This window comes from Lissotriton vulgaris, chromosome 7, assembly GCF_964263255.1.
Source record: "Lissotriton vulgaris chromosome 7, aLisVul1.2, whole genome shotgun sequence".
Taxonomy (NCBI): domain Eukaryota; kingdom Metazoa; phylum Chordata; class Amphibia; order Caudata; family Salamandridae; genus Lissotriton; species Lissotriton vulgaris.
This window is the reverse complement of record NC_141695.1, coordinates 169,861,266-169,885,980: the sequence shown is the minus strand read 5'-3', so window position 1 is coordinate 169,885,980 and position 24,715 is coordinate 169,861,266. Positions and strand designations below refer to the sequence as shown.

At 47.4% G+C, this 24,715-nt stretch overlaps 1 long non-coding RNA gene across 1 annotated transcript in view; it reads right to left on the bottom strand.

The window, feature by feature from the left end:
* Window positions 1-24,715, bottom strand: part of LOC147701093 (uncharacterized) — a 32,367-nt gene that overhangs the window by 2,509 nt on the left and 5,143 nt on the right. The window contains exon 2 of the long non-coding RNA XR_015297435.1: window positions 18,961-19,080. This is a non-coding gene — a long non-coding RNA (uncharacterized LOC147701093). The remainder of the gene's footprint in view (window positions 1-18,960; window positions 19,081-24,715) is intronic.

Here is a 24,715-nt window from a genome sequence, read left to right as displayed (position 1 = left end):
AAGAACAGAAGTGAAATATTAACATCTTTTTGTGACATTTGTAATAAAGCTTGAAACATTGAGAGAACATATTTGAACCAGTTGTTGTTGATTTGTTGCACAGATTGCTGCTGTGGTGGCGCTGAGTGATGTTTTGCTGGCGCAGAGTGATGCTGTGGCGTTCAGTGATGCTGTGGTAGCGCATAGTGATGTTGTGGTGCCCCTGAGTGATGCTGTGGTGATGCGACAGACAGAGGGAGGGCGACAGGCAGATGGAGGGCGACAGTCATGTCAAAGTCATTAGATATGGTCCAAACTCCAGCCAATCAGGCGACAGCACCCTCTGGAACCTTCACCTCAGAGGCTCAGGCTCTCCAATTTTTTAGCACAAGTGTGGCATAAGAGCCAAGGAGAAGAGGGGAGCCTCTGAGGGGAGGTGGGTGAGTCACATGTGAATCTATGAAATATATAAATACTGGAGAAGCACAGTTTTCAGGTAAGTAACTTATGTTCTTCTCCAGTATTGGGGTATCTTTCATAGATTCACATGCTTGAATCAGAGAAGATAGGAGTAATTCGAGAACTGTGCATAGTAAGCCATAAGTACATTGTAAACAGAGTACGAGAGATTACATATATGTATATTACAGTATAGCAGTAAACATGAGCACATCTGCAAAAAGCAGAAATATATACATGTATACAATGTGTGCAGGAGGAGGTAAGAAACAGAGGCTCACCTTATTTAAAAAGATTACGTAGCACCGCTTGCCCAACAGCTGTGTCAGCACTGTTGGCTCACTGGTTAGAGGCGGCAGACCCAGAAGCAGAGGACGGCCCGGGACCAGGGTTCAATTCCCAACGCGGCAGGGTTGTGGACCAGGGTCAGTGGACTCGATAATTCTCGGTTCGGTGCCTACTCTAACCAGGGGTCTCACTCGGCAACTCATCTCCACAACGTCCCCATCAACGCCGGGGATGCCTGGCTTCACCTTGGGGATACCCAGGAGGGACCATCCCACAGGAAAAGCCAGGACGGGTTCCCCAGCGGTATACAGCGCCAGGACGCAGCTCTGCAAATCTGATGAAGAGGCACACCAGCAAAGAGAGAAGTAGAAGAGGAGACTGCTCTAGTAGAGTGCGCTTTAATCGTTGCTTGAAGTGTCTTGCCTGCTTGCTGATTGCAAAAGGAAATTGCTCTAGATATCCAACGTGCAATAGTCTGTTTAGCAACTGGAGGTTCTTTACGCATCCTGCCGTGGGCTATGAAGAGCTGATCAGTTTAACGGATACTGGTTGTTCTTTGCAAATAAAATGTCAAACATCTCTTAACATCTAAAGAATGTAAAGTCTTTCCTGCTGTCAACTGTGTATTAGGGGAAAAAGTCTTTAAGATGACATGCTCATTCAGGTGGAAATCAGATGGAACTTTAGGAATTAAGGCCGGATTAGTGCGGAGCACCACAGCGTCTTTGGTGAATTGAAGAAAAGGTGGTTTGATAGTAAAAGCTTGTATCTCGCTGACTTGAAGTAAGAGCTAAAAGCAGTGATGTCTTCCAGGAGATGAATTTAAGATCAGCAATACGAAAGGGCTCAAATAGAAACTTCATGAGTTGTGCCAACACAATGTTCAGATGCCAAGGAGGAGGCGGGCGTCGATTGGAGGGAACATCTGAAATAAGCCTTTGAAAAATTGTTGAATAATTCTTGAAGAATAAAGAGAATTGGAGCCATGGTGCTGGAATCTGGAAACTGCATCCCGAAAAACCTTCAGGGTAGAGTGAGAGTGGACGGATTTTGCTAATTGTAAGATAAAAGGCAGAAGCTGCTCTGGCGTAGAGTGAACAGGGTGAACATTTATTTATTTAAGTTAGCAACTGACACCCTACGGGTAACCTGGCGCTGTGATACAGGCGACTAGCTTAGGGCCGAGCGACTGTGTCCCCTGTCAGGAAGGAGTTAGCAGGATGCCAAGGAGCCTACTCGAGGGTAGAGCCAGGTTTTTAACCTTTTTCTAAACTGCAGGATGTTGTCCATTTGTCTTGTATCAAATGGAAGAGTATTTCCTAACTCTAGGCACCCTCACTAGATTAGCCGATGAGGAGCGCAGTGCTCATGAAGGGACACCCCATGTCAGTTTTACCTACAGAGATTTGGGCCCTTGACCATGTGGAGTCTTAAATACTATACATAATGCCTTAAATCGTATCCTCTGCGAGACTGGCAGCCAGTGTAAATCTGAGAGTGCCCGGGAGGTGGAGGAGTGGCGTGGTTGCACTAGTACCATTTTGGCCACCAAGGTCTGTACTCTCTGCAATCTCTCAATCAGATATTGCGGGGATTCTAGTAACAGGGGATCACAATAGTCCAGCTTACTGAGGATGGTGCTCCGGACTATCATCGCTCTGTTCTGTAAGAGAACATCGGAAGGATTTTCCGAAATGCTCTGATCAGAGTAAAACCACTTCCAGCTGTTTTGTTGAAAGTTTTCTAATGTCAATTTGTTGTCAACCATGACTCCCAGATTATGTACCACGCTACTGGGAGCCAATGGAGTAGCAGAGGATGTTGGCCAAAACTCAAGCGGAAGTTTAGGAGGGATTCTATCTACTACACAGTGTAGAATCTCTGTCTACTCAGAGTTAAACTGAAGAATTTGAAGCTTCACACCAAAGATAGAACCGTTTCCACTTGAATTTGTAGGTTTTGATAGTGGAGGGTGCTCTAGCGTTAGTGAGGACCTCCCTGCAGTCTGAAGGAATAATCAAATTAGCAAACTCATAGTGCTCAGGCACCAGTAGGATTCGGATGGCAGATCAGGCCATGGTTCATAGTAAGAAGATTCGAAATTGGGCGCAGCCAAATTGGATTGCACTCCGACAGAAGGAGGAGCTCCGTAAAACAGAACTGGCGAGGCCATCTGGGGGCTATGAGAAGAATGCCGCAGGGTTCTTTCTGCATTTTCCAAAGTACCCTTGCGACTAGAGGAATCAGTGGAAAAGAGTGAGCTTATATTTTTGACCAGTTCATCAAAAACGCATTTCTGCACGATTCTGAGTGGGGAAGCCAACTTGCATAGAATGGGCATTTGCGGTTCAGGTTGGTCACCAATAAATACAGATTGGGGTGTCCGCAAAGCTGAAAGATGCGGTCCAGCGTCAGCTGATGAAGTTCCCACTAGTGGTTTGACGAGACCGACCTGTTCAGGGAGTCCGCTAGAAGGTTGGACACCCCCGGAACATGGACTGCTGTGATCTGATGTTGAATCGCTCAATCCCAAATTTGCTGAGCTTGTAGGGATAGCAAAGTGTATCTCGTGGTGCCCCCTTGTTTGGTCCAATAATGCATTCTTTTTTTTTTTTAAACAGATTTTTATTGAGTGCATAATAAGCAAATATTCTGTAATACTCTGTCACCCAGAGTCAATCACCATCATCATGAAAGTTGAACACATATGCAGTCATTTTCTCGTGTTACATTATAAGGAGATGAAAAGAAAATGCAATGCAAGGATACAGCAAACTGGTCCCTCCACCCCGTCCCCCCACCACCTCCCCCTCCCTATGCGTTGCTGCCTGCTCAACTGGGTAATACACTTTCAGGGCACAGTGTGGTACTGCCACTGATCATTGTTCAGTAGTGCCAAGGCAGTCCGGCTACATTCGAGGCTGGTCCGTGGTGTCATCGGGAGGCGGGTCAAGTTCCAGCCCACGATATTCCGCCCACCGCTTCCACACCCTGTAATGTTTGAGCGGGCACCCCCTGGCCACAAATACAGGCTGCTCCATCCCCATGCAGAAGTCCATGCCCCACTTCCATGCCGCCAGAGAGGGAGCCTGGGGCGCTTTCCACGAACGCGCAATGTCTCGTTTCGCCAAGGTTAAGCCCAAGAGGAGCAAGTGGCGCTTGTACCTGTTGCCTCCCACCCCGGCCATAACATGTAGCAGGGTCAGCTTAGGGTCCCTCTGAAGTACCCAGGCTAGAACCTCATCCAAGCACCGAAGCACTCCCGTCCAAAATCTCTGCAACGCTCTGCATTCCCACACTGTATGAAGTAGCGTTCCAACCTCTGTCCCACACCTGAGGCAATCTGGGGACGCAATCAGCCCCGCCTTCCATAAGCGCTGCCTAGTGTAGTATGTGCGGTGTATGAACACTAAACACTTGCCGTGCTCATACAGATAACACCTAGCTCCAGCTTCCCGAGTGACAACAGACCCAGACTCTGGCTCTGAAACTGACGAGGCAAAACACTACGACACTGGGGATGAGCAAGGAGGTGTCTCCACATGATAATTATAAGGTACATTCCCAATTAGGGGAATGGGACACTTATTGATCACCTGGAGAATGGGAAAGCAGATTAGTGCATGTGTAATTATTGACTGCTTCTTGATTAACCTTCTTACGTAGAACATATTGGTATGATATGCCTATGTATACTCTGACTGCCAGGTTGTAGTTAAAATTAAAATAAAGTTCTAAAAAAACAAAACAAAGCCATTACATTGTGGGTGGTAGAGGGTAGTGAACCGGTAATTCACGCCACACTCCTTCAACATGTGTTTCAAGTAGCCAGACATGAAGTTGGTTCCTCTGTATGACACCACCTCCTTAGGGAAGCCCACCCTGGTAAAGATGCTAATGAGGGCCCTAGCCACTGCAGGGGCAGTGGTAGTCCAGAGGGGAATAGCCTTGGAAAACCTGGGAGGAATGATCTATTACCAGCAGAGCTGTTCTCTGATGCTGTAGGGGGTTCAAGGGGACCAACAATGTCAATCATTGCCATTTCATAGGGATCGCCAACAACTGGAAGCGGGATTAAGAGGGCCTTTGGGTGCCCACCTGCCGTGCCACTGGCTCGACAGATGGGACAGGAGTTACAAATCTCCTTCACCTTCTGGTGCATCCCTGGCCTTTAGTTCTGGTCTGGTCAAGGTGTCCAGCTACGGGGATGCCACAACCAGGTCCTCTAGGAAAGATACAAACAAGTTTGCTTCACTGAAGCAAAGATGGCTTACCAGGAGCTTCTGAGAGTTACTTACCTTCAAGACTCTCATCCAGATATGCTTTGTGGCTGCTTTCACTGATCTTAAAGCAGATGTGGATGCACAGACGCCAAACAATGCGTCATATACAACTCTGACCCGAAGTTCTATCATGGAAAGCAGAGAAGAACAGTCCGTTCTTTGATAATCTCAAATAGTTTGGACAGAATAAGTCGTATATGTGGCTGCTTATAATGCACAAATGGAGGCGCAGGAACTCCCCAAACGCCCGAGGCTCTACCACTCTCCTAGTGGCACAAGGTTTGGGGTCTTTGGCCTCAGTGTAAAGGATTTCCTCCTCCCAATACGTTCTGTGGGCACCACTGCCATCACCTCCTTCCTGTGCTGCAGCTTGCCGTCACAGGTTTTCAAGAGTGGGACAGGTTTTCTGTCCCTGGCACAGACCTTCCCTAGAGGGTCGCCCCAGCTCCAAAAGCTCATCCTGGTAAAACTTCAGCTCCTGAGGCTCAGTTGTTTCTGGGGCTGACCCTTCTTCCTCCTGAGGAAAACGGTCTGGTGTCTGACTAGAAGCTGGTTCTCCAGTTTTCCTGGAGGACTGGGGCATTATTCCAGACTTCAGCACCTCTTTTACACCCGGGGTCTCTGCTCTGTGCTATGGTTTTCACACACCCACCCAGTGAGAGGTTCCAAGCATTTCTGCATGGATCCTCAGTTCTGCCTCAGCCCAGGCTAAGGGTTCCAAATCATTGCCAAGAAAACAATCAACTAGCATGGATGAAGACACTGCTACCTCTTCCTTGCCAGCAACTCCTCCTAAATCAAAAGACACCCTCGCCTGCGGGATGGGTTTTTGTCCCATTTTCAACATTGATGACTGGAAAGGTCCTTCCAGGCAGATGCTGTTCTAAGGAAACTATCTGCTCAGTCACCATGGTGATGCTGGCGCCAGTGCCTCTCACGGCCTCCACCCTAACCCCATGTGCATGTTAGTGGGCCAGGCAGCTAAGGTGGCTAAGGCCACATCCCTACTTGAGTCGCCTAAGAGAGCTCATTGGCCTGGCTATTGCTCTCCTGAGATCCCATCTGGAGATTGGCAGCTGCAGGTGGACCAGAGGTATATTTCTTGTTTTTCCAGCTAGAGTCTCAAGGAAAGTGCCCAAGTGATCTACAGCCATGGCACCAAGCCCATCTTAGGATCCCAGTTCTTACCCTGGTACGCACACTTTTGCTGTCAAGAGTCTCTGGGCCCACTCTCTTGAACAGGTTTTTGGGGGCCTGAAGTACAATCTTTCTTTTTCGGGTTACCCCATTTCCCTAGGGTCGCTTTCAAGCCTCTTTCTTTTTGTCTTCCCCCACCAGCAGGAGTCCTGGTCACCCTTGTTTTGACCCAGTGGTCTTCCCCAACCCTTGAGGAGAAAGTGGACCAAGGTCTACCAGGAATTGATGTAGCTTCCCTTGGTAACAATTACTTAACAGATGCTCCTTCATTAACAAATGATGAAGCCCTTCAAAGGCATGCACATTCTTACCTACTAACCAACCTCCTACTGATTTCAGTGAGTAGTCTACAAAATCAACCCAGGCCTGGCTCTGGTATCCTTCATGAGGTCATAGGATTGAGCCTCTTTCTCACTGAGTTTCAGGAGTCTATCCCTACACTTTTCTGAGAACATTTCCCACAGGATAGCACTCCACGGTTTCCTGTGGACCTGCCTGCTAAGACAGGCCTGTTCAAAAGCAATGAACCACTTGGTGATATCATCACATAAATAATCCCTTTGGGTTTTTTAGGGTCAAAGGAATCTACTTTCTCCTTATTTATGATTGTGATGTCACCAAAGATGGGTCCTTGGCCAAACTCCTTTCTCTCTCTTCTGTAGCTAGGAGTTGGGCTTCTAGAGCTGCCCTCCTGGCTTGTCTTAGCAGAGCAAGCTCTTCATCTGAAGAGGCTTCTTTGTCTTGGGGTGTCACACTGTAACTCCTAGTGTCAGTATTTTCATCTGTAAGATCAGTCATCCTCTGGATGCTCTTTGTCATATTCTGCCAAAAGATCCTGGAGCTTTGCTTTGGTAGGGTTTGAGCCAGTCCTGAGGCTATAGGTTTTACCCATGCCTCTGAGCTATTTTATATTTAAAGACATAAGGTGTGAGGTCAAATGTAAATGTAAATGTACAGGCATTTATCTAGCGCACTACTTACCCGGAGGGTCCCAAGGCGCTTCGAGCGCTGCGAAACCCTTCCTGGCTTCCCTGAGAGATGGTCCCTTAATGGGTATCTCCAGGGTGAGACCAGGCATCCCCGGCGGTCTGGTGGGGCAGTTAGTGAAGATGAGGCAAGCTAATGCCCAGAGTTGCCGAGTGTGATCGCTGATCAGAGTGGACACCGAGGCGAGAGAATTAGCGAGTCCGCTGACCCTGGTCCAGAAACCTGCCGCGCCGGGAATCGAACCCTGGTCCCAGGCCGTCCTCTGCTCTCGGGTCTGCCGCCTCTAACCAGTGAGCCACACTACTTCACTAGGTCGATTTCCTTCACCTGTATCAGCTCTTCCGGGTGACTACTTCTAGCTCTCATTGTCTTTACAAAGATGGGAACCTGTTAGGAAACCAGTATTAGGGATTTTTTCTTTCCAAACTACAGCAAGAGTTTGACTTTGGAAACAGCTGTACTCAAGGGGACCGAACCAGGGCCCTGACATATTTCAAAATTTGGAAAAATAGTCAATTTGCAAAACTACAATTTAAAGAAAGGCAATTTCTGGATTGAATCTTGTTGTCACTTATTGTCAGAGTGGTCCAGCAAACGCAAAGTCGTGTACCCTACCGCTGCGCCACCAGTGTAGGAAGCTGGCTCTCTATGTACTATACCAAAAAGAGGTAGAGTGTGTCTCGTACCCTACCGCTGCGCCAACATGGAAGGAAGCTGGCTCTCTATATACTATACCAAAAAGAGGTAGAGTGTGTCGTGTACCCTCCCGCTGCGCCAGCAGTGTAGGAAGCTGGCTCTCTCTATACTATACCAAAAAGAGGTAGAGTGTGTCGTGTACCCTACTGCTGCGCCACCAGTGTAGGAAGCTGGCTCTCTATATACTATACCAAAAAGAGGTAGAGTGTGTCGTGTACCCTACCGCTGCGCCACAAGTGTAGGAAGCTGGCTCTCTATATACCATACCAAAAAGAGGTAGAGTGTGCCGTGTACCCTCCCGCTGCGCCACCTGTGTAGGAAGCTGGCTCTCTATATACTATACCAAAAAGAGGTAGAGTGTGCCGTGTACCCTACCGCTGCGCCACCAGTGTAGGAAGCTGGCTCTCTATATACTATACCAAAAAGAGGTAGAGTGTGCAGAGAGTCCAGTGGATCCCCAAAGGCTTTACAGAGGCTCAAGTAGATATTACTAATGCTCTCTTTGGTGGTAGTGTGAAAGAGCAGTTAGGCTTATCTGAGGGTAGTCGTAAGCATTTGTTGTACACACCGTGGCAATAAAAGAGACACACACTCAATGATTAAATCTGAGACCAATTCATAACAAGCATTTGCAATGCAATAGGTCTCGCATTATTTAAGTTTGAGCTATTAGCATTGTAAATGGCAATTGTTTTTTGCTTTATGCTATAGTTTTTTTTTTTACATAAAAAGCTTCATATAAAATATGTTTTATTAAAGTTATTTATGCAGTATCTAAATTTTGTTTGCATAAAACAGTATAATACTATCTTAGTAAAAAAGTCAAATATTTTAATGGAAATTCACCAAATGTTCATTTATGTGTTGGTTTTGAAAATAGCTAAATTAATAGCTTTGTCATTTACAATGCCAATAGTTATAACTTTCGCAAATGTGACACCTATAGCATTTGTCATGCAACATTTGTATTTACGTGACTTAGATGTATTGATATTACAAATAACAATGGCTTTTAATTTTTTTTAATACTTAATAAAAGTGATTGTAATTTATAATGGCAATAGCTTAAACTTTTGTAAATAACTTTTGTGAAGATTATGTTCAGTGTATTTTATTGTAACAAAATCCAAGAACAGAAGTGAAATATTAACATCTTTTTGTGACATTTGTAATAAAGCTTGAAACATTGAGAGAACATATTTGTGCTGTGGTGGTGCTGAGTGATGCTGTGGTGGTGCTGAATGGGGCTGTGGTGATGCTGAGTGATGCAGTGGTGATGCTGAGTGATGCAGTGGTGGTGCTATGGTGGTGCTGTGGTGGTGCTGAGTGATGCTGTGGTGGTGCTGAGTGGTGCTGTGGTGGTTCTGAGTGATGCTGTGGTGGTTCTGAGTGATAATGTGGTGGTGCTGAGTGACTGTACTCACTGTCACTCTGCACTCACTGTCACTCTGCACTCACTGTCACTCTGCACTCACTGTCACTCTGCACTCACTCTGCACTCACTGTCACTCTGCACTCACTCTGCACTCACTGTCACTCTGCACGCACTCTGCACTCACTGTCACTCTGCACTCACTCTGCACTCACTGTCACTCTGCACTCACTGTCACTCTGCACTCACTGTCACTCTGCACTCACTGTCACTCTGCACTCACTGTCACTCTGCACTCACTGTCACTCTGCACTCACTGTCACTCTGCACGCACTGTCACTCTGCACGCACTGTCACTCTGCACGCACTGTCACTCTGCACGCACTGTCACTCTGCACGCACTGTCACTCTGCACGCACTCTGCACTCACTGTCCCTCTGCACTCACTGTCACTCTGCACTCACTGTCACTCTGCACTCACTGTCACTCTGCACTCACTGTCACTCTGCACTCACTGTCACTCTGCACTCACTGTCACTCTGCACTCACTGTCACTCTGCACTCACTGTCACTCTGCACTCACTGTCACTCTGCACTCACTGTCACTCTGCACTCACTGTCACTCTGCACTCACTGTCACTCTGCACTCACTGTCACTCTGCACTCACTGTCACTCTGCACTCACTGTCACTCTGCACTCACTGTCACTCTGCACTCACTGTCACTCTGCACTCACTGTCACTCTGCACGCACTGTCACTCTGCACGCACTGTCACTCTGCACGCACTGTCACTCTGCACGCACTGTCACTCTGCACGCACTGTCACTCTGCACTCACTGTCACTCTGCACTCACTGTCACTCTGCACTCACTGTCACTCTGCACTCACTGTCACTCTGCACTCACTGTCACTCTGCACGCACTGTCACTCTGCACGCACTGTCACTCTGCACGCACTGTCACTCTGCACGCACTCTGCACTCACTGTCACTCTGCACTCACTGTCACTCTGCACTCACTGTCACTCTGCACTCACTGTCACTCTGCACTCACTGTCACTCTGCACTCACTGTCACTCTGCACTCACTGTCACTCTGCACTCACTGTCACTCTGCACTCACTGTCACTCTGCACTCACTGTCACTCTGCACTCACTGTCACTCTGCACGCACTGTCACTCTGCACGCACTGTCACTCTGCACGCACTGTCACTCTGCACTCACTGTCACTCTGCACGCACTGTCACTCTGCACGCACTCTGCACTCACTGTCACTCTGCACTCACTGTCACTCTGCACTCACTGTCACTCTGCACGCACTCTGCACTCACTGTCACTCTGCACTCACTGTCACTCTGCACTCACTGTCACTCTGCACTCACTGTCACTCCGCACTCACTGTCACTCCGCACTCACTGTCACTCCGCACTCACTGTCACTCCGCACTCACTGTCACTCCGCACTCACTGTCACTCCGCACTCACTGTCACTCTGCACGCACTCTGCACTCACTGTTTCTGCACGCACTCTGCACTCACTGTCACTCCGCACTCACTGTCACTCTGCACTCACTGTCACTCTGCACTCACTGTCACTCTGCACTCACTCTGCACTCACTGTCACTCTGCACGCACTCTGCACTCACTGTCACTCTGCACGCACTGTCACTCTGCACTCACTGTCACTCTGCACTCACTGTCACTCTGCACTCACTGTCACTCTGCACTCACTGTCACTCTGCACTCACTGTCACTCTGCACTCACTGTCACTCTGCACTCACTGTCACTCTGCACTCACTGTCACTCTGCACTCACTGTGCACTCACTGTCACTCTGCACTCACTGTCACTCTGCACTCACTGTCACTCTGCACGCACTGTCACTCTGCACGCACTCTGCACTCACTGTCACTCTGCACTCACTGTCACTCTGCACTCACTCTGCACTCACTGTCACTCTGCACTCACTCTGCACTCACTGTCACTCTGCACGCACTCTGCACTCACTGTCACTCTGCACTCACTGTCACTCCGCACTCACTGTCACTCCGCACTCACTGTCACTCTGCACGCACAGTATCGGGCTTGTCTGGTTCTGCACCCACCTCAGGGTTCCGGGTGGGGCGATCCTGCCACCCCCCTCGTCGTATCCAGGTGTCTTTCTTCCCTGTGCTCAGTCTTCAGTCGCTCCGAAGCCCGTCCCTTGGAGCTATCCCAGGCGGGTCTCTGCCAGCAGGGGCGTGTTGTGCGTTTGCAAGTGGTCTATCTCCGTGTGGCCCTTGAGGTCAGGGTTGGCTGAGGTGGCTATCTCATCCCTTCTCCTTCCGCCCGGTTCGTGAATATGGTCCGGCCCTCTCCCGTGTAGCGCTTGTCCTCTCACAATGACCCCTGGTGCAGGGGGGGGGGGGTGGGGGGGCACTATCTCTTCTTCCAGTTCCTAGTATCCCCACTGCTGCTTCAGGGCCTTCTTCCCCGTTCGGCTGTGTGCCTTGTCACGTAGGGGGAGGGGGGGCAATGTCCGGAGTCTCACCCCCTGCCGCTCTCGTGATCGTTCTGCTCTCCCTTCCCTGCGTGGCCCCGATTCCTTGCTAGTGTCGTCCCTGGCGGGGTCAGCCTCCGCTGCTGGTGCCTCCCGTAGTCTGTCGCCTGCCCCCGTGTCTCGTGTGTCCTCCCCACCGGCCGTTCCACAGGCGGGAATGTGTGTATGGGGGGTGGGGAGAGGGCACCTCCGTCGATGCGGGTGGCACTAATGGGAATTCGGGGGTATGCACCGGACCGGTAGGCCACTGGCGCAAGGCCTCCCCCCAAGCGGTCCCTTCCTCCGCTTTTGACTCCTGGGCTCACCTCCGTTGTAGGCGTCCAATCTCGCCTGCGGGAACGGACCAGCTCCGCCGATCCAAGCGCCCGCGGTTTTCGTCGTTGGAGGGGGAGGGGTGCGGGGGGGGAGGTGAAGGGATCCCCCCGCTCTCCGCTCCCGGGTAGCACCTCCACCAAGCGCCGTGCCTCGCGGGTGGGACCCGTTCCGCTTCTCCCTCAGTCTCCGCGTCTGTGGTCCGGAACCTCACTCAAACGGCCGCCATCTTGGTAAAGGCGGCCGGAATTCAGTCCGGAGCTGCTGCTACTTCGCGGACGCCTCTCTCCGCACCTGAATGAGGCCCGGGCTCGGTCTGTCGCGCCGCGATTCCGGCTCCGCCACAGCAATCAGGCCGCCTCACAGGGCAGGTTCGCTTCGCCACTACGGTTGCTCAGCCCCTCGTCGCGGGACCTTAACTCAGTTATATAATAGTATGCACTTAATTGAGACTGAAAAATGTTGAAAATATAAGGCTCGCAATTAAAAAAGAAAAAACACAAGACGCCGGTAACCTGAGCGCGGTCGCGGAAACTGAGAAGCAGCCTTTGTTGTAAGCATTTTTTAGGCAGCGTTTTGCGCCGGCCTGCGACCAGGAAGTCAGGCAGGCCGGGCGGGACAACCGGAAGTAGGAGGGCGGGAGCCTACCCCGCCTCCCACGGAAGAGCCGCGATTGTTTGGAGCACCGGAGCAGGCAGGAGCCTACCCTGCGCCCCGGTGCCGAAGAAGGGAAGAAGAGTCTTGCTGCCGGTGGGAGCCGCTGCACTGAGGATGCCGGTGAGTGGGGCTTCGCCTTGTTGGGAGGGGGGGGGGGGGGGGGGGGGGGCATCTGTGTGCGGCGGACTGTGTATGTGTGTGAGCGTGCATGTGTGTGTGTATGTGTATGTGTCCTGGAGTCTGTGTGTATGCGTGTGTGTGACGGGGGGGGGGTTGCCTGTCTGGGTGCCTGCGTGTCTGTGTAAGTGTAAATGCGTGTGCGTGTGTGTGGAGCCGAGAGGAGAGGGGCTGGTGTGTGTGGAGGGGTCTCTGTGTATGCGTGTAGGTGACGGGGGTGTGCCTGTGTATGCGTGTGTATGTGCGCATGCGTGAGTGCTGTGTATGCGTGTGGCTGTGATGTGCGCATGCGTGAATGTTGACGCGCGTGCACGCAGCTCAATCCAGCCGCTCGTCACAGTTTTGTGTCCCTCATTCCCCCGTGTCAGACGACTATAAGTCTCCAGCCTGGACGCATCCTTCGGATGCGATGTCCAGGCGAGACCTAAAAATGACACTCGGTTGGATTTATTTTGCAGAACTTTTTCTTAGGTAAATACTTTTCGCAATAGAAATACATTTTCAATATAAAAAGTGGACACACTGCAATTTTCAGACTTTACAATGCTAAGCAATGGGAGGAAAAAAAACATTAAACATATGTATACGAAACATTGACTTACAAGACCAGTCTTCGGAAGTTAAGGTCAGTACAGGGCAAGGTTCAGTTCAGCACCAACAGTGCACCACAAGCGACAAAGGGATGGGCGGGTACACGGTGCAAGTTCAAGGTCAGTCACTGAATACAAATTAAAGGGGACTAGGGCAATCGGACTGTGGGTGCTTACAGCTAAGAAGCAGTAGCTTGGAGGAACAGTCTCCAGGGCTGAGGCTAACACTGAGCAGGGGCCAAGGCAGCACCAATACTACAACACTAGCAGCACAGGGGCGGCTGGATGCATGGTGCCAAAACAGCATCGGGTGCCCAATTAAAAGCAATGGAGGCAGGCCAAATCTGAAAAGGGCTGCAGGCTCCAGCCAGGAGGCCAATCGAAGGAAACCAACAGCCATTGAGGTAAGTTATGATGCCTAGGGATGTAGGAACACCTTTTGTCCTCTTCACCAAGGCCCAGGATGGACGGGTGAAGGTGTGCCTTTTGGTGTCAGAAATTTGATTTGATTTTGATTTGATTAGCAGATTGAGCGCTCGAATGCCCAAGGGCGTCTTGGCGCTGTAAGAGATCAGGCTGTCAGGTCATAGAGGTAGCGCCAATCCAGATTAAGATGAGAACAGCCATATTCGTGGAGAAGTGTGGCTCAGGGGTTAGAGGCGGCAGACCCGGAAGCTGAGATCGGCCCTGGACCAGGGTTCAATTCCCCGCCTCTGCGGGTCTTGGGCTCAAAAATTCCACGGACTCGATAATTCTCGCTCCGGTGCCATCTCAACTCACGGGTTCACACTCTGCGACTCTGGGCAATAGCTTGCTTAATCTCCACAATGGCCCCTCGCGGCGGGATGCCTGGCTTTCACCTTGTGGATACCCTGCCGGGATTACCTCACAGGGGAATACCAGGATGGGTTCCCTAAGCAAGCGCCGGGAAACCCTTTGTGGGTAGCTGTGCGCTATATAAGCTCAAATACATTTACATTTTCAAGTTCTTGCGGAATACCCATAAAGAGGGGCTGTTTTTCAAGTTGGCCGGATGTTTATTCCAGGTCTTTGCTCTGTTGCCTATAAAACTTCTCCCCCCCATCTGAGCTGTTTAAATCTGGGGGTTACCAGGAGTTTCGAGCTGCTAGATCGCAACGTCCTGGTAGGTACATAAGGTTTTAAATGACTTTTTATGAAACTGGGGCCTGAGCCATGAAGTGATTTGTACGCTAGGCAGGCTGATTGAAACTCAATTCTTTTCCCGACCGTGAGCCCATGCAGACGTCGCATTTTTGTCGCTACTGGTTCAAACTTGGGAATATTCAGAACCAGTCTGGCCGCCGCGTTCTGGAGGCGCTGTAGTTTGAGTAGCATTTGTTTCTGTAACCCCACATAAAGCGCGTTGCCATAATCAAGTTCTGATAGCACTAACAAGGTAACCAGGGTTTTAGCGGTGTCATGTGGAATGTAGGGGAGCAGCTTTCTAATGAGTTTAAGCATGTACCAAACTGAAGATGAAAGATTATTTATTTGCGCTTCAAAGGTGAGTTTAGAGTCAAATATGACCCCAAGATTCCTCAGTTTATCCACCGGCGTTGGACAACTACCTAGGCTGTCTAGCCACCAGAGGTTGGACCAAATGTCCGGGTTAGCCCCCAGTAACATAACCTCTGATTTGTCCCCGTTACGCTTTAGCCAATTATCCTGCATCCAGTTGCTAACCTGATCCATACAAGATCTAAAGCTGTTCGCGGTCTCCACCGAGTTGTTGGAGATCGCCACCACAATTTGGGTAAAAAAGAAATAGAAGCACGCATCACCAAATATGAGGAAACCATAAGAGAGCGTAAAATATACAAATTTGCACGTGATCGGAATGATTATGCCACGGGCCGTATATTTACCTTTGCCAACAAATACGACAACTATAAGCGTCAAGCACTCACAGGTCAGAAGAAACAGACCAATGCAAGGGTACTGATAAAACAGCTGTACCAGGTGAAGTTGAATCTGATGCTGCTTCCCTAACATCCAATAGCGATTCTGATGACCACAGACCCAGTACATCAACAGGCCAGCTAGATATGATGAATTTCTCAGTGGTAGAGGAATTGAATTTTATGAGCGAGGACCGGAGGTACTCTTTGCGCCCCCGCCAACCTCTGCCACAGCAAGGAAAAGCACCAACAGGAGCAGGTGCGACAGGAGGCGCAAACATAAACAGAGGTACATTACGAGGCAATGTGCGGAGAAACTGGAAAAATGACCAGTACCACGGAAAATACAGTGGTCAACTTGACAGATGTCACACTTACTAAGGCAGAGGAACAGCTCCTTTCTTTGGAACTGACATTCTGTCCAAGGAATTACTTTTCATACAATCAAGCACGCATAGACGTGTTTAAGTTCATTCGGAAGATAAAACTGATCAAATATTTTCAGTTGCATTCATCCTCAAAAAATAAAACATCCACTGAAGTGGGGAAGGATACTCCTATGAATCCTCTACAAACGAGGGACATTCCGTATTTACAATCTATGTACGATCTCGCCTTTGAAGATGACTCGCAACAAGCACCGACCATAAGTCAAGTGATCAATGTTACAAAAGCTGCGCCAAGTCCATTTCACCCTAAATCCCCCTTCCTAAGGCCCAAAGATGCTGTGGATGTGTTCAGCGACTGTATTATTCTGGAATCAAAAGATCTTAATAGAAAAATACAGGGCAAATCGAAACAGACGAACTACAACAATGACCAATACCATCTTCTAATCAAGAAACTATAAAACAACCATGAAATAATTATCAAAAGTTCAGATAAAGGTGAGAATACCGTTGTATGGTCTAAAAAGGATTAATTAAACGAAGCTGATAAACATCTTTCAAATTCCACATGTTACACCGAAAGCACTAAGATAATCATGAGGAGGGGCGAGGAAACAACACGCAAAAAGATTGACAATTGGCAGAGAAAAGGTTTGTTATCGAAAGATGAATCCAAATTCTTAAGTGTGGAACATCCTATCACACCGATTCTATATTTCCTGCCAAAAGTGCATAAGTTGGTGTCCCCTGTTCCTGGACGCCCCATCATATCAGCCATCGGCAGTATGAATGAGAATTTATCCAAGTATGTTGATTATTTTCTCCAACCACACATGAAGTTTACAATCTTATTTAAAGGACACCACTGATTTTTTAACTAAAGTGAGAACTGTTGACTGGTGTTCGGACTTTTTATTTGTTGTGATGGACATTGAGTCGCTGTATACCAGCATTCATCATACACAAGGCATACATGCCACTGAATTCTTTTTGGGTAAGAGGGATGTGAGCTTAAGAGACCATAACCAAATGCTTTTGGAAATGATTGACATCTGTCTATGTACTAATTTTTCTCAATTCCAGAATGAAATTTACCAACAGCTACGTGGGGTGGCGATGGGTTCGTGCTTCTTCCCCAGCTATTCATGTTTACATGTGGGCTGGTGGGAGGAGCACGTGCTTGGAGTCACCCACCTCCAGTGGTGGACTAACATCATTCACTACTGGCAGTACATTGATGACGTATGCATCATCTGGAAGGGAACTTGTGAAGAAGCAACTGCTTTTGCCAATGCCATTAACAACCTCAATTTAAAGTTCACTGCATCTATTACTAGTGACTCTGCGGAGTTTCTTGATGTACAACTCTACATCGAGGCAGGCGTTCTTCATAACTAAGTTACATAGAAAGTCCACAGCTGGCAACTCTATTTTACATGCCTGAAGTGCCCATATTTACCAGTTTCTCCATATTTGGTCCTGATGAAATGCCAACAGATTGCTCCATAACTACACAAGGCATGAAAAAAGTTTACCTGAAGTATAGACCCCAGTTTACCAGCAGGTCCATAGGTGATCAACACTTTCACACAGTGATAGGGGCCATTAATTCCTCAATTTCTCTGCCACTGTTTTTAATCTCAACATGGACCAGGAAGATCACATTAACTATATTGTAGCAACTGGTCGATAGTTGATCTTATATTCAGACTTTCATCAATCTCACATCTTATGACACAACATCCTCTGTCCTACTATGCTCATCTGGAGTATTTATTAAAAGATGTCCGACAAAGTGCCCTCTTGTGGTGCCCACCAGGCATTGTGGGTAAAGTTGCCTCCAAAGGAGTTTGTTTTGATAGATCAATTCAATGATTTGTGTAAATTAATTTACTGCAGGTAACTTAATTGTCCTGAACCAAGTTAATTAAAAAATCAAATGCATACATATATAACAACACTAAAATAGACGTAACAATACTCAACATAAACAATAACCAATAGCTCGCCGAGTGACGACTGACTCCCCGCGGCTCTAATTCATCATTCACGCAGATTTGATACCTGTGACGACCTACAAACGCAGTACGATCTTGTTAGACAAGTGTGTACTTAATAACGTGTCAAGAGATGAACGTTATTAATTCACATCCTTGAAGATTAATCCTCGTTCCGTCCGATCTTTCTAAAAAATCTCGGTCTGACCATAGTGAATGACGGTCATACAACTAAGATCTGACATGAAGCGACCCCTTTGATGCCCATTGAATTTAATGCACTTGATCTTCTCTGATCCCCTCGTGTCTGGGGGGTTACAATACTATAACTCTTCTGTCCTGATGATGGTCTTATAGAATTACTCAGACAAGACCGAAACGTCGACTTCCTGCTTGATCCAAAGGATAATTCAGTCATCTATTGTTGGATAGGCAGACAACAGGCTCTACAGAGATTTTGTGATTTATTTTCATACATTTATCCTGTATTCCTGTGTATAATTTTTTTGTATTGTACTTTCCCGCTTTGATTTAAATTTGATAAAATCTAAAAATTTTGCCTATACACCTGTCTATTGGTTATTGTTTATGTTGAGTATTGTTACGTCTATTTTAGTGTTGTTATATATGTATGCATTTGATTTTTTAATTAACTTGGTTCAGGACAATTAAGTTACCTGCAGTAAATCAATTTACACAAATCATTGAATTGATCTATCAAAACAAACTCCTTTGGAGGCAACTTTACCCATCTTAGTACGTTTCACCCAAGCCCCCAAAGGTTTACTGGGTTGCTCACTCTATTGACTATACACCAGGCATTGTAGCGCCGGCCTGGTGAGGAGTATAGCCCAATGATGAAGCATGTCACCTTCAGGTGAGTTAACGCAACTGGACTTAAAAGCACATACTTCCTAGGGTGTCTGCGTTCAGTTACAGATAATGTTTCTGGGACTGAACCTCCGGAACAGTATACTGTGATTTGACTGTTTTATTTTAACAAATGTACATAGCAGATATTGGCCCTTCCTTGTTTCACAAAAATGATTGGATACATGCCTCAAAGCGCACTTCTTACAGACGAGTATGGGGTTAACATGTTGCTGCGACAAGCTCCTTACCTATGTGAGTTATCGGGAACGATACAGGGGGCAGGCCGAAATCAGCCACACACGGAGATCAATGACAAATACTGAAGAATGAACAGAGCTTCCAAACTGGTGACCATTACTTAATTGACCCTAAAAATAAAAGACACGTTTTTAGTATTCTGGTAACTCATGACCATTAAAAACAAAGGTTATAATTTCAATATTGTGTCAAATACTTAAAAAAATGAAACTGGATGTGCTGAATTGGATGTTTTCTCAGGTCATGCGTGACACCTTCCACCACTATTGCTTATGGGACTTGTAGTTTTGTTTTTCTCATTAAAAGGATGGGCTCTAAAGTCCCAGTGTTCTAAGCGATGTTGGTTAAAATCAGAGGCATGAGTGAGGGTGAAGCATGACACTGCTCTGCTTAGCAGTGAGATGAATGACAGTTCACCAGCCCTTCCATTCTTTGACAGACAGAGGCTCGTCAGTCGTTCATATTTTTTGCAATGACAAAGAAACCTTTATTGCAGCATGAGTCAACTAAAGAGATAAAACCCCTGGACGTGTTTATTTAACTACTGACAAACATGAACAATCAAGAACATGAGTTTCTGGAAAACTATCAAGCACCCAATCAGAATCAGCTGCCCTTCACACCCAGGAATTCTTGAGGCTTTGGAGAGGGTGAATTGCAGTGGTACAAGAGGAGCACTACATCGACTCAAAGCTCACTTCTCAGGGATGTACTGAACTGCCAGCCTCATGGCACACTTAGCCAGCTCTTCACCTCCTCCTCCTCCTCAAACTGTTGACCAGCTATCAGGGCAAATGAGGCTGCAGCAAAGCATCGTTGGCTTGGTTCCACACCGGACCAGGCAAGGTGGTCAACTCCATACTCCTCCAAGTCAGCAAGCACTCTGGTCGAGCTAGTCCTAACCCCACATGAATGTTCCCCATAACAACTATTTTAATGATACTAAGTTATGTTTCTGCCAAACTATGGAGTCAAAAATGGCTGATGGACTCTGCTTTACCTGCCACGTAGCCTCATCTTCTGTGACCCGGACCCACGCCTCGCGTCACCCGCTCCACGGGTGCCACTCGTCTCCTTGGGTCCCCCTGTGAAAGTGCACAAAGGACTCGAGCCACAAACCACCAAGGCTCGTCGCGGGACTGCGAGGACCAGCGGGCAGTGCGCCAACCTGCCACAGCTGGCCCTCTTCCCGCCGCCTCCTCCCTGTGCCTTCAAATTGGGGGCTGGACTTTGGCTCTGTGTGTGTCTCCCTGCAAGGGCGGGCTGAATTGCTGATGGACTCTGCTTTACCTGCCACGCAGCCTCATCTTCTGTGACCCGGACCCATGCCTCGCGGCACCCGCTCCGCGGGCGTCACTCGTCTCCTTGGGTCCCCCTGTGAAAGTGCACAAAGGACTCGAGCCACAAACCACCAAGGCTCGTCGCGGGACTGCGAGGACCAGCGGGCAGTGCGCCAACCTGCCCCATCTGGTCCTCTTCCCGCCGCCTACTCCCTGTGCCTTCAAATTGGGGGGCGTGTTCTCTCTTCAAGGAACTATATAGTTGGACCTCCATTTCCGGCCCGCGGGCGGACGCGCACGTAGCGAAGACCGGGCCAAGACCGGGCCAAGAGCGGGCCCGTTTGTGCCCATTCGTGACCGATCTTGACAGGACCGGGCCCCCCTCTTGTTTCTGCTGCTACCCTTTGCTATCCTTAGTGTGGGGAGATGTCCTGTCGAGAAACCAGGAGCAAGTCTTCCCTTTGATTAGAGCCAATACTCTAATTGATACTGAAATAAATGTCCTTAAGAAGCATTTATCGAAGGAACTAACGGCCCTCAAAAGATCTTCCCTTGGAACTTTAGCTAATGCTAAAACCCCGAGCGGCCCACAGAGACTATTAACAATGCAGCGGTTGGCCCATCTTTAACATCTACTGAGACCAACCCTGTGTCACTTGACCTGGACATTTTGGTTAACGAAATTCTTCCAGAAATTGATATGGTCCTTGATATTAATGTGCCCACTCCTTCAGATTCCATTGATACTTGCGATACCTTGTCAAATGGGGTAATTGAAGGGGTCGCAACTAAACGCAAAAGGCCGTATAACTACAATTGGTTAGAAGGATACCTTGGCTGGGTAAAACCAGATAATTAGGTAAAATGAATTGTAGGTAATTACCTTAAGTAAAATTAAACGCACTCCATCAAGATCAACATCAGCAGGACCAAATGGCAAACTGCTGGTATGGAAAAATACAGCCGGGCAAGTCTAGATAAAACCAAATGCTTCAGGTTAATCGATATTAAAAACCTGGTGTTACAACGTGTCTAGCCTCAGCGGGTACTGGTACTGAGCTATAACACTTCCAAGTGTGGGATTACCTAAGTTTGAATTAAACACCTTCCATTCGGAGGAACATCAGCAGGAGTTATAACTTCCAACAAGGATAGGCGCTGTGCTGGTTTAATGGCAAAATGGCTGTTGAATCAAGGTGTAGACCAATTTTTACATTAAATTAAAAACGGGCACAACATGATAGTCTGTACTGGTGAATCACCTTGAGACCTATCTCTAGAACTAAGTTCATTATTGGGTTTATAGACAATCTCAGTTCTGTATCAATACATCAACGGTACCTTGTCCCCCACTTTGAGCGGACATTATTATTTTGTTGGCTAATGTTTCCCCCGATGTATAATTAATTAATATACTATTGAGCGTGAGTATGAATTATCGCCTACTCAGCTCCTGGTCCCTCCTGTCCAGAGGTCCGTATAACCCGGACTCCATGGCATTAGTTCGTTTTCAATAAGCCACCTTTAAGGTGTACAGGACAGTGACTGTGATGGTTTTAATTCCATACCCCAATTCCTGATATTGGTTTCTAATTTTTCAGATAGGACGGCCCCTCTCCGTCCCTTCCCCCACTGTAATGGTCCTGATGAAGACCCCGGCAAAGGTTTGAATTTAGCCTACAAATAGGGGTCGAAACGTCGACGCCTCTTTACTTTGGGACATCCGGCACATCTCCTGTATCCGATTGAACTATACATGTGACCGTAGAATGTCCATATTTGAAATACCTGCTCAATGCTTGCCTTAATTGATGCAGGCCGTTTTGGTTTTTTGGAATAATTCCTAATTCCTTGTTGATTTTTGGATTTATGTACATCATGTTTAAGTCTGTGTACTATCTTTAAAATCTTTGTCACAGCCTTTGAGCACACCCCCTTCCCTCTTCCCATTTTGGGGCCATTTCACTTTCCGATTTCTCGTTTCTCTTCTAATGATTGTAACAATGCTTTACCAATCGTTATGATGTGTTGTTGAATAAATGACAACATTTTCTCCTTTTTGAATACCACCTTAGTCTCTTCAATTTTTTAATTTGTTATTGGTTGTTTATAAATAATTCTTCCTCACGGGGACCCTCCCTATACATTTATGTTTACAAGAGACTTGGGTAAAAACTGACATCATCTTTGATGGATTAGTGTCATATAACAACCCGGCACACAGGTCTAACATGGGCAGGGCTAAAGGGGGTTAGTAACCTTACTTTCAGTGAACCTCCCTGTTCATGTGAAATCGGATCAGACTGTGGGTTTTCACTCGCAAATTTTAAGCATGGAACACAAAAGGGGTCATGTAACCCTGCTGATTAACCATTATAATAATTTGTTCGATGCTACAAATACCTCAGTCGGGGATGAGTTGGACTTAGCAGTGAGAAATATCTGCAAAGGTATCCATAAACCCCTTGATATCATCTGGGGAGGGGATTTCAATATTCGTACTTGCCCTCACACATTCACTAAAGTTTGTGGGTATGACGGGGTTAACGGGGAAAACCTGGCACATTTTATACACTCACCTTATGGCGATTCCCTCAATTCCTTGATGCTTAACCTGGATCTACGGATACATTCCCCGGCTGCAGATCACGAGGGTAACCCTGTACCGACTTTTGTAGGAATGAACATGGCCTCTGTTATTGACCATTTATTGGTTTCTGTACATATTGTTCCATTTTGTATGGCTCCTATTGTTGTAGATTTTGGAAGTAGCCATCACCATGTCGACTTCTATTTGGGGGTCCCCGGTTAACATCCAGCGTACGATAGTAGAAGACTTAACCCCCTGTAGGCAGAATGGTATCCGCATCAAATGGTGTATGGATAACTCCGAGAAGCTGCAGCATAAAATTGTGGGAGCGGGGTCTGTAGCGATACTTAAATGTTTGGACCCAGAGGCTTCCCCCCAGTGCATTATAGCTGATTTTGAGGAATTGGGTACCATCATAAAAAGATCCCCAACTATCACCAAGGGCATAACGAAGAAGGCAGCTGCCAGTTGGTTTGATAGTGCGTGCACCAAATCCCTCCAAGAACTTAAGCGGGCTCTTTCTAAACAACCCAGAGACAGGGAGGCCATTACATACCTCAGGCTGACATACAAAAAGCACCTAACACGTAGAAAACAAGAGCTAAGGGAGCTTGCCTGGGACGATCTGACTAAAGCAGCAGTACTGCGTGACTGTAAGCTCTTTTGGAATACGGTCAATAGTCCTTTTCTTGTAAAGGAAGATTTCCCTATACTATCAGCACAGGTTAGCGAAGATAATTGGGTACTATATTTTACAGAAATCTTTGACCCGGCTGGGGAGGACTGTGCAAGCCCTTCTACCGCCCATTATGAACCTAAGCTATCCCTGGGTATTACTCTTCAAGAAGTGGAAATTGCCATCAGTAAGAGCAAAGGGGGAAGGCACCGGGACCGGATGGGGTCCCGGTCGACCTGTTTAAATCCAACCTGGCACTTTGGAGCCCGCTCCTGACCCAGGTGTTTATTGCATCAGTCAGGGATAGTACACCATCCACCTGGAGTGAATCCATAATTCTACCGCTCTATAAGAAGGGAGATAGGGCGGTGGTTCTTAGCCTCTCCTCTAGCTCCCTTCTGGATTCCTCACTCAAGATTATGAGCAGGGTCCTACTGATGCGATTGGAGGAATGGGCGGAGGACAATAAAATTCTAGCTGAATCTCAATATGGCTTCCGTAAGGGTCTTGGGACAACAGAGCAGTGTATTAATCTCGATCTTATCATCGGGAAATACACTAAAGCGAAACAGGGCTCTTTATTTCTCTGTTTCGCTGCCCTCTCAAGTGCCTTTGATCTAGTGGATCATACTTTGTTATGGTCCACTCTATTGGAAATGGGAGCCCCACCAGCAAAAATATATTTCCTGGCCAGACTTTATAATAAATTATCAGCCCAGATCCGCTTTGGCCAGGCAGGGGAATGTACCAGGAAAATCAGGGTTAAATCAGGCATAAGGCAAGGCTGTGTGTTGGCCCCGTTGCTTTTCTCCCTTTTTATAAACTCTATGGAGTCCGAATTGAAGAGGGTACAGGGTTGGTGGTCACCCTGTCCCGGTCCTGCTATATGCAGATGATATGGTTCTACTCTCGTATACCCCGAATGGACTCCAAAACCTTATGAATTATTTTTACGATTTTATCAAGGGGAGAAAATTAAAAATAAATAACTCTAAGACCTTCATTATGGCCTGTGGGAAACGGTTGAAACTTTCTAAACCATTTCATTTTAATAACCATAGAATTGAGGTAGTGGACAAATTTTAATTTGCTTTTATGGACCTGTCCTCAGCTTTCGATTTTGTCAATAGATCCCGTCTATGGCCCATCTTTTTAGAAAATGGACTGGATGAGGCCCTTGTTCATTTTTTTGCCTATCT